This window comes from Alosa sapidissima, chromosome 16 (assembly GCF_018492685.1).
Source record: "Alosa sapidissima isolate fAloSap1 chromosome 16, fAloSap1.pri, whole genome shotgun sequence".
Classification (NCBI taxonomy): Eukaryota; Metazoa; Chordata; class Actinopteri; order Clupeiformes; family Clupeidae; genus Alosa; species Alosa sapidissima.
In genome coordinates this window covers 6,955,046-6,963,266 of record NC_055972.1, presented here as the reverse complement: position 1 = coordinate 6,963,266, position 8,221 = coordinate 6,955,046, and the positions used below count along the sequence as shown (strand labels likewise).

Below are 8,221 nucleotides of genomic sequence, written 5' to 3'. Positions count from 1 at the left end.
GAAACACTACTGACTTCGTGATTAGTAGATAGGTGGAGGGTGGCGCATCAGGCCAAAACACAACATGACATGACAAAACACAACATCAACATCAGTTGAGGGCTGCAACTTCACTTTTTAAATGACAATATCCTGGCTGGACTACTGTTGTCAGTGATATAAGTATTTGAAATTAACATGATTTCTTAATGTCTAGTGACATTTCAGGGCCATTTTATGATTATTATTATTATTATTATGATGTTATGAATCATTCATTTATTTATTTATTTTTATACAGTATAGATAGATGTGAGAGTGCCACAGTCATGCAGTGTATCAAAAGTCTATACCTTGATTATGCATATGAATACAAATGTTTAGATAGATAGATAGATAGATAGATAGATAGATAGATACTTTATTGATTCCCAGGGGAAATTCAAGACATTTACACATACACATTTCTGTAAATTATAAATTGATTATGTAATCAGTGATATTGCCCAGTAACTTTCTAAAGGGAAAGCATGTAATTTGTTATCATGATAAACAAACGCAGTCATAGCTTATCTTGTCTGTAACCTAATCGACAAGAATAGAAACCAATTTAAACTCACTGCGTTTATGGTTCCTGACAAATGATTGGACATGAGCAAACAACGTCCCGCCCCTTGCACTGGACATTGAGCCCAGGGAGAATTGTGGGTCATCAATGGAGAGACGAAGGAAAGAACGTCATCTGTTTGTAATGACTAGCGACCTAATTTAACTCATCATTTTGCCAAAAATACAGCCATTCTCACAGCTAATGAACCTCTAAACCATAACACTTCAAAGAGTTATTGGTGTGGTGTCAAAAATGTACGAACAACTCCCTGTTCGGAACCGGGAACTGTTTAAGGGAGAATTGGTCGTGTAGAAGCTAAACCTTGATTGCATTAGCTTGCCCGCTAGCTATAACATTAGTTCTGGTTGGCGAGCTCATGTAAAGGTATCTTCATCTACTTGCACGAATATAACACATCCAGTTGAAGTTGTGAAAATACCTCCGGTGGCCAGGGGAGAGGGAAGATATAACTTCATCCTGAAAACGTAAACGTAAGTAGCTAACTATTTCGTTAGCTAGCACGAATTAGCAGCTAGCAATATAGCTAACTCAGTTCTGTTTCGTAACACACTGGCTGCGAAGCAACTGTACAGTAACTCGGGGAATCAGATTCCAGCTAGGTAACTGTAAGCAACTAGTAGCCAATTTGTTGTCAAAACGTAGTATCAACAGACGTGGTAGTCTGTGCTCCCCTCGACGAAACTACTTCTCTGCTAGAATGCTACCGTTAGTTGAAGCCTGTGACACCATGAATTCAATCTTGGCCCAGTAACGTTATACTCAGCTAGCTAGTTAGCTAACATAACAACCTGTGCTAGTAGGGGTCTCGCTGTCAGTCTACACGTTTGCCTTTTTGCCAGATCAATTGGCAACTAGAATGATGTCTCATGAGTTGGTTCGTGTCATATACATGTAATCAGTTTGGTGGCTTTAGGGTGAAATGTTAAATTTGTCTATAATGAAGTGACTAATCTGCTATCATTTACTGGATCTAGTTGGCATAAAACATGCTTCATAACAGTTTTCAGAAACGGTAAACATGTTCCCCTGAGTTCCACAGAGCATTAATCATTAAGGTTAAACCGAGTCTCTGCTATAACAGACCGTGGGTAATGGGTACAGTACTTCAGAAAAAGGAGATGGGAGTTAGGCTAAAGTTAAAGTTAGTAGTAAGGTTTACAAATTAATTTGCAGTGTTTTGACGTGTTTAATTGTACATGTTTGGAACAGTGGGGAAGAAATGCTTAGCAGGCCCCGTTTTCTTCCCCTGAATTTCCAAGTTATCGTGTTATATTGAGCAGCTGTTGTCTGTCCTGAAGGGTTTATATTTGAATGTACAAAGACATTGAGAGAAGCTGAAACTTACTTCCACTGGGTAAGGAGTAGGCCTTTTGGATCTCCAAAGAGATGGCTGAATGCCTGTGAGATGATCAGCCTTTGTCCTTGGTGATACACGAGCCCTCTGTACTGTATCTCAAGCCTATATAGCATACACCATCTTACATTTGTATGTCAATAAAGCCCTTAAATTCAGCCTATTCCAGGAAGCATGAATGAAGTTTACCATGAGGGCAGCATGTAGTCACTACAGAGTAGCAGCGTTGTAGCCTAACAATGAGGTGATGCATACATTGGAGAATGATGTGTTTTGCTTTAAAGCTATCCTGTGTGAATGTAACGGAGGCAGACTGAGCTAGCGTGCTAGTTGCCCGTGTAAATCCTCACAGCCCTAACCTTAAGAACGCTTCTAACCGCTGAGTTGGAAGCCTGGGCTTTTAGCTCAGTGGTTAGAGCGTTCGTCTCCCATGCCGGTGTGTGTGTGTCAAAGTGGCGGGTTCGAGGCCCGTGAGTGGCGAACGAACCGACCTTGTGACATGAACATTCCTCTCATCAAGCTGTGAGATCACAGATTGCAACCAACTTTATACTTCTCTCTCGCCCCTAGCTTTCCAAACTCTTAGTACAACATACGGTAGCCCTTACATTTTTATTTGAGTACAACATGCAACTACGAAAACATACAATGACACATACCCTCTAAATATTTCTCAAGTAGCCTATGTACAGACTCTTCCTTATTAGCCTATTTCAATGTCAGTCATGCAAACGACAGCAGCAGGCATGCCATGATGTATGGAAAACTGAGGGCATATTCAGATTTACAAAGTAGCCTGAATTAGTTAGCCTACAGCACTGTTTCCTAAAGTGTGGGCCGTCAAGGAGAGGTAAACTGTGTTCAATATATATATTTAAGTATAAGTATATATACTTTTTTGATCCCGTGAGGGAAATTTGTTCTCTGCATTTATCCCAATCCGTGAATTAGTGAAACACACTCAGCACACAGTGAACACACAGTGAGGTGAAGCACACACTAATCCCGAGCTGGCTGCAACAACAGCGGCGCTCGGGGAGCAGTGAGGGGTTAGGCTCAAGGGCACTTCAGCCGTGTCTACTGGTCGCGGTTCGAACCGGCAACCCTCTGGTTACAAGTCCGAAGCGCTAACCAGTAGGCCACGGCTGCCCCTACCAATATGGCGGTGCAACCTGGTGGACACTTTGAGGTCACCTTCCCCACTCTATGTAGATATAAAGGACTCATTCTAAGCTTTTAAGAATACCTTGATCTCTTGGTTATAGTAATTACACAGTAATCAGCACATATTTATGAACACTATATTACATTTTTGGTAATAAAAAAAAAAACCCTGGACTAGGGAAGGGAGGGGAGTGGGAAAGACAAAGCCTCCGCCATGTTCACTGTTATAGCGTGCGACCTGATCCGTCAGTCACCGCATAATCTGGAGGTTTCCTTCAGAGGGCTCCAGAATTTGCTGATGCCGTGCAGCCAACACACACACACACACACACACACACATTCACTGACACATGTGTAGACACACTCAGATTGTGTTTTTTTTAGGGCATTCAAAATAACTGATTAATTTCGATTAATTAATTTGAGAAAAAATAACTGATTAAAAATATTAGTGCAGATTAATCGATTCTGAATGACCTTTGAACCTGAGTTCTAGTCAGTAAAAATTAGACTGTAAAATGAAGGAGAGAGAAGAAAACGTGCTGCCTGGATCATTGATTGGAATATTTACTTTTAAAAAACGGCCTGATGGTGTTAATAAAAATAAAGTGTTGAAAATAAAGTCCTGTATTGTCTGCAGCAAGGAATGTGCTCTATATACATCAATGCAAAGAAATAGGTGTTGACATTGAGGGGAGTGTTAATTTATTTTCATTGTGTCCCCTAGGTCATATCTGTGGCCTGAAATGCCTTGTATGTGATAATATATCATAGATTATTATGGCAATTATTTGAAGAGTGAAAATAATAATAAAAGAGTTTTTGAAGTCAATGTCACAAATGCTGATTATTCAATGATCCATTGAATAATCAAAAATCACAGCAAAAATTATATATGCGATTTAATTTAGATTAATTAATCACAGAGTATGTAAGATTAATTATTTTAATCGATTGACAGCCCTAGTTTTTTTTTTGAAGACCTGTTGTAGTTACTGCTGTTGCCAGTGTGCGCACCCACTGCAGAATATTTTCAGTTTCACATGTTAAATCACGTCACCCTCCGCGTGTCGTCATTGGTTACCCTCCACGGCCTGGGGTCGTAGTCAAAGCTTAACGGTCTGTTTGTTCACAAATGGTTCACGCAGGACCTCCCCACCTCTCTCTCTCTCTCTCTCTCTCTCTCTCTCTTTCTTTTTTTCTCTCTCTCTCTCATGCACACACACACACACACACACACACCCTCAATGCAGGTTGGTTATGGTTGCGCTCTCCCCACCTGCCGAGTGATGGCCTTTTAATCCTCCCTCCCCTTCTTTCATCTGACGGGTTTGAAAGAGTTGTCCTGGGTTTTATGGTGTGTGTGTGCGCATGGGCGCCCAGTGACCTCCTCACCCTCACGTGGAGAGGCGCACACAACAAAGAGCTTATTTGGGCTTCCTCCCGAGGCCTGGGGTGCCATCCTTGAACTCGGACAAGTCTCCCACAGGACTCGCCTACCCTGCGGCATATGCCGCCTGCCCCGAGAGACTTGTGGCAGCCTACCTTCAGAAAGTGACTATCTGTGTGTGTTGGTGCTTTTCACTCGTAAGGGTTTATTGAACTTGCCTCTTGCCTCCACCGGATTTTACATTTAAAAACTGGTTTGTTTTGTTAGAGGAAATTGACTAGCATCACAGCAAGCTCACTTTGCGAATACTTCAGGTTGTAACGATATGTCCAGCGTGTGGACACTTTCTATTTTCTATTCATCTATTTTTGTCACTCTTGAAGTTTCTTTTTTTATGGTTACGGCTACGGTTATCAGTATTAAGCAAGGTAAGCGTACTCATTAAACCCATGCACCATTTAAGCCCACCACTTGCAACTTAAACCTTTTGACTTCAGAATTTGTTACAGGTTTCATTTAAGGTGGAAGAATGAATGCTGTCATTAGATAGCCACGTCTCTAAAATAAAAAGTTACAGGTAACATTGTAGACACTAGACGTTATAAGGAACATTACACTTTCAATCTGTGTGATGCAGGGCTTGTACATCCTTTTTATTGTGTGTAAATGTCATTATTTTTGCATAGGACTATGAATCTGTGCAGATGTCCGTTGGGTTAGCTGAGGTCAGAACGACTTTTACTGTGACTGTTGACACTTAGCCTACCAGTTGACGCTTACCAGCCCCTGATGTCTGACCTAACAGCGACTCATAATGTGTCCTTTCACAACACAAGGATTTACTCTTATTAAAGGTGCTCTAAGTGATGCTGGGTAACGTCACTTCTGTTGACTTTCAAACAAAACAGAGAGCTAGCTCGCTACTGCCTCCCCCTCCCTCCCGTGCTGCTCCCGTGCCATTGAAACTCTCCTAAACACACATCTCTTCTGTGATTTGCTGGAATAGTTTATGTTTTTATGGGCTAGGTTTGCCCAGGTTGTTTTTGTTGCCATTTTTGGAGCCTGGGCTGTCCACAGAGATCGCGTTTGGTTAGGTGATGTTTGCAGTAAGTGACAAAATGTTTTGGCCTAAAAAACGTGTGGCATCACTTAGAGCACCTTTAATAAATGTATTATGCAGATGCTGTAAAGTGACTTATGTACACATTCATATTGGCATTCGTACATCATTATGTTCCCGGGTAATGAAACCCAAAATCTTGTTTTGTAATTTACAAGGTTGTACAGTGCCACTTTTATGTAGCACATTACAGAAAAATCAGTCTGTGCTATGGATGGTTTAGCAGCTTAGCACTGGTGACCCCTTATTTAAAATGTTTTCAAGAGTGTAGCCTACTCATGAGGTATACTATATTTTTTTTATTATCAATATATACACTACCAGTCTCAAGTTTGGGGACACTTTCTTTCCACTCCATTATAGACAGAATACCAGATTCCAGAGATAATTTGCATTGTTTTTTTACTCAGGGCAGCAGTTTTCAGATTACATTATGTGCTTACATAATTGCAAAAGGGTTCTTCAAAGTTTTTTTAGTTAGCCTTTAAAATGATATCAGATTAGTAAACAGAATGTGCCTTTGCAACATTGGATACACTGGTTGCTGATAATGGGCAATGTAGATATTGCATTAAAGATCAGCCATTTGTTTCTACTACAGTCGAGAACCTTTTTGCAATTATGTAAGCACATAATGTAATCCAAAAACTGCTGCCCTGATTAAAAAAACAATGCAAATGCTCTTAGCTAGTATTCTGTATATGGAGTGGAATGAGAATTTCTAAGTGTCTCCAAACCTTTGACTGGTAGTGTATATAATCAATTCTCATTTTCTCCTCGTTGCAAGTGTTGGTCTTCCTTTTCCCCTTTAAATAACATTCCATCCCGTTGCATCGAGAACTGCCAGTTGACAGGCTTCCAGATTCCACCATGGGAGAGTAGCTGGACCTGCCCGTCTGGCTGCACTCCGTGTCCCTGGGAAAAACTCTTGGCCATCGGAAGGGTGTTAAAGTCTGTGAGGTCATATCTATTGCGGAGCTGGACTGTGCTTGGATGCAGGAGGGCATATCTTTAAGTGGGGTGGTATTGGGGCTGAGCTCATGTCTGTCTGTCTGTCTGTGTGTGTGAGAGAGAGAGAAAGAAAGAGAAACTGATTTTCAAGTCACATCTGCAAGCAGGACTTTGTGTGTATGCGACATCATATGTTATCTGTTGGTTGTGCAGCTGATGTCTTACACCAGATAGCGGTCACTGCTGCTAACCACGGCACTTTTCAATGTGTGAGCCGAACCACGTTAGTGTTTAATGTCAAGTTGCACATTGACATCATGTTTGCACAAGTTTTATAGGCCAATGCTTCCTTGTATTCATAGTGATTATTTATTAATATACAGTGTTTCCCACATAATTGAATTCTATTTGTGGTGGTAGGTTTGCAGAATTAACTTCAATGCAACAGTTTTTAGCAAATTAGCACAGTGTGGTTATGATGCTAACCAGATTTAAGCACAATTTTGTACAACCTGGAAAATCATTGTGTGGTGGTCAATGTTGTAGTGGGCCGCCACAAATAAGGCAATGTATGGGAAACACTGATGTATTATGGCATAGGCCTATATGGTATATAAAATATATCTTTAGCCATCATTAAGCTTACATTCGAATGAGTTGACGGTCATATTCAAATTTGCAGTGGTCTTTTAATTTTTAATATGTTGAATATGACCATCATCTCACTCAAATGTCACTCAGCAACAGTAGGATGACCTTAGAAAAATGTGCAGTGATCTCTTAACTTGTTACCAGAGATATATATATATATATATGGGTCATTTGTGTTGAATTCGGTGCACTTTTGTAGTGTGCAGGTCAATTCTGGTCAACATACACTTGGAGGAGGTATGAGTCCTTTCTTTTCCAGATATCTTAGGATTTCGCCGTAGTATCGTTTCAGTATCGAGCATCGTGATATTTATGGCAGGTATCGTATCGAAGTCATAATTTTGGTATCGTGACAACACTATTCAAAAGTGCTTCGGGAAGAAGTTTTTTTTTCACATACAAGGCATTTCAGGCCACAGATATGACCTAGGGGACACAATGAAAATAAATTAACACTCCCCTCAATGTCAACACCTATTTCTTTGCATTGATGTATATAGAGCACATTCCTTGCTGCAGACATTACAGAGGACTTTATTTTCAACACTTTATTTTTATCAACACCATCAGGCCGTTTTTTAAAAGTAAATGTTCCAATCAATGATCCAGGCAGCATGTTTTCTTCTCTCTCCTTCATTTTACAGTCTAATTTTTACTGACTAGAACTCGGGGTCAAAGGTCATACAGAATCGATTAATCTGCACTCATTTTTTTTTTAATCAGTTATTTTTTCTCAAATTAATTAGTCGAAATTAATCAGTTATTTTGACAGCCCTAATAATTACATATGTTATACAGTATATATAATTCTATTGATTTATTTTTTAAGCATATTTTTTGGGCTTTTTTGCCTTCATTGGCGAGAGAGAGAGAGAGGGGGGGTGGAATCGAGAAATTACCCGACTCGGACTTGACCCCGAGTTCCCGTGGGTGCTTGGACCCAAATGTGGTACAGGTGCTGTAGCCAATTGCACCACAGCA

The 8,221-nt window shown here is 40.4% G+C and overlaps 1 protein-coding gene across 2 annotated transcripts in view; it reads left to right on the top strand.

Annotated features, from left to right (window-relative positions):
- Positions 1 to 674: 674 nt before the first annotated feature.
- Positions 675 to 8,221, top strand: part of ppm1ba (protein phosphatase, Mg2+/Mn2+ dependent, 1Ba) — a 39,955-nt gene continuing 32,408 nt past the window's right edge. Inside the window, exon 1 of one of the 2 annotated variants that reach the window (XM_042065104.1) lies at positions 675 to 1,080. The gene's annotated coding sequence lies outside the window, so the exon portion shown is untranslated. Of the gene's footprint in view, positions 1,081 to 4,706; positions 4,947 to 8,221 lie in introns of those variants that run through there. The other variant, XM_042065105.1, reaches the window with a different exon arrangement.